Source organism: Eucalyptus grandis, chromosome 3 (genome assembly GCF_016545825.1).
Source record: "Eucalyptus grandis isolate ANBG69807.140 chromosome 3, ASM1654582v1, whole genome shotgun sequence".
Classification (NCBI taxonomy): Eukaryota; Viridiplantae; Streptophyta; class Magnoliopsida; order Myrtales; family Myrtaceae; genus Eucalyptus; species Eucalyptus grandis.
In genome coordinates this window covers 49,586,447-49,588,222 of record NC_052614.1, presented here as the reverse complement: position 1 = coordinate 49,588,222, position 1,776 = coordinate 49,586,447, and the positions used below count along the sequence as shown (strand labels likewise).

Here is a 1,776-nt window from a genome sequence, read left to right as displayed (position 1 = left end):
GTTTTTGTTTTGGTTATGGAGATCATGGGATTGCGTGATTTGCATCCAACAGAGGCGCTTTTTCCCATTCAAGTCATGAGGTTTGACATCGTCCTCAATGGAACTGATTTGGTTAGTCGTGCCCTCACTGGCCGGGTATGAAAACTTTTTATTGAATTCCGCAGGATTGACATGTTGATGGTCGCGTGCTTGGTTGAAATCTACCAATTTACTGACAAATTAGAGAAGTGAATGGTTTGGACGTTGCAGTAATGGTAGCGTGTGATGTGGAAAAGGGTCATGAAGTTGACATATATGAAAATAGAAGTAGGTTTTATCTGCTCTATGAGTAGTGAATGGTTGATGTATGAGCTTGGTGAATGTTGTTTTAATTAACGGCGCAACAAAGCAATTATGGTGTAGAGTGTAGCACAGTGCAAATGGTTCGTGAAATGTCTTTCGTGCATTTCTGGTCCCTGTATTTCAGCCCCTAATTGTCATTGTAAAAGACAAATTTCGGCTGATCTTTTCAGGCATTCAAACCTATAGCTGATAATTCGACTAAAAAACCTATAGCTAAATAAATCTTCTAGTTTGTGGCAGAGTCATATGTACATTAGTTCATTGGTGTTATTTGATATATAAAAACCAAAAGTGCATGAAGACTGTTTGGCTGCAGTTGCATTTCAAGTTTTTTAAAGATAATTGGCTACTAGGAACATGAGTTTTCGAATCGTTTCCTCATTTCTGTAGTTGATGGGTTTTTACCTTTTAACATTGATTATCACCTCGTTCACTGTGTGAATTGTACCAAGGCAAAACTCTGGCTTTTGTCTTGCCCATTTTGTAATCTTTGACGAATGGGAAACCTCAAGGAAGATAGGATACGGTAGGTCACCAAGTGGTTTGGTGCTTTTACCTACTAGGGAATTGTGCAAGCAGGTATTGCAACCAAGCTTATGGAAATAATCTCATCTCTTTACATAGATAGATGTCCGACATCGTTTACTCTATTATTTTACGTGTTTTATGATTTTGAAGTTTATGGTGGAGCAGTGGGCTTTACATCATGTTGTTTGTATGGTGGAGCTCCTTATCATGCTCAGGAGAGCCAATCGAGGAGAGGGGTCGATATAGTGATTGGAACACCTGGCCATGTGAAAGTAATTCATTGAATTGGAAGCTTATTTGGTAAGTATTTACGCAAATCATTGCGGGTCCTAGGAAGTGTTGGTGAGCCTATCAATCCAAGTGCATGGAGGTACTGAGCTTTATCCTAACTTTCTAATGTAGATAATGTTTCACTAGATCCATAAACCCTTGTACATTTCTTCAGGTGGTTTTTCAATGTAGTCGGGGATTCAAGGTGCCCTATATCTGACACTTGGTGGCAAACTGAAACTGGCGGCTTCATGGTACATTTTGTTGTTCGTTTGGGTTTATCATGTTAGAAAGTTTTAGAAAGAATACCCACAATATCCACTTAATGGTCTCGGTCTGACTCTAGTGATGCTTACCTTCCCTGCAGATCACACCATTACTTGGTGCCTAGCCACAGAAACCTGGATCTGCTACTTTTCCTTTCTTTGGGGTTCAGGTCTCTAAATTCTTTCATTCCCTTTGACTTTTGAACAACTTAAGAGCCTTTCACAAGGTGTCTCTTTGAATAATTTCCACATTTGTTTTGTGCAGCCTGTCATAGTGGATGAAAAGGGGTTGCAATTGAAGGCGAGTGTAGTGGATACCGTGCATTAAAAGTTCTTGGCTCCGGGGCATTTCGTACACTCTATGGTGATC

At 39.9% G+C, this 1,776-nt stretch overlaps 1 long non-coding RNA gene across 1 annotated transcript; it reads left to right on the top strand.

The window, feature by feature from the left end:
- Nucleotides 1-1,017: 1,017 nt before the first annotated feature.
- Nucleotides 1,018-1,717, top strand: LOC120291207. Its single transcript, XR_005549123.1, has 4 exons — nucleotides 1,018-1,240; nucleotides 1,316-1,394; nucleotides 1,508-1,576; nucleotides 1,672-1,717. It is a non-coding gene; the product is annotated as an uncharacterized LOC120291207 (long non-coding RNA).
- The last annotated feature ends 59 nt before the right edge of the window (nucleotides 1,718-1,776 follow it).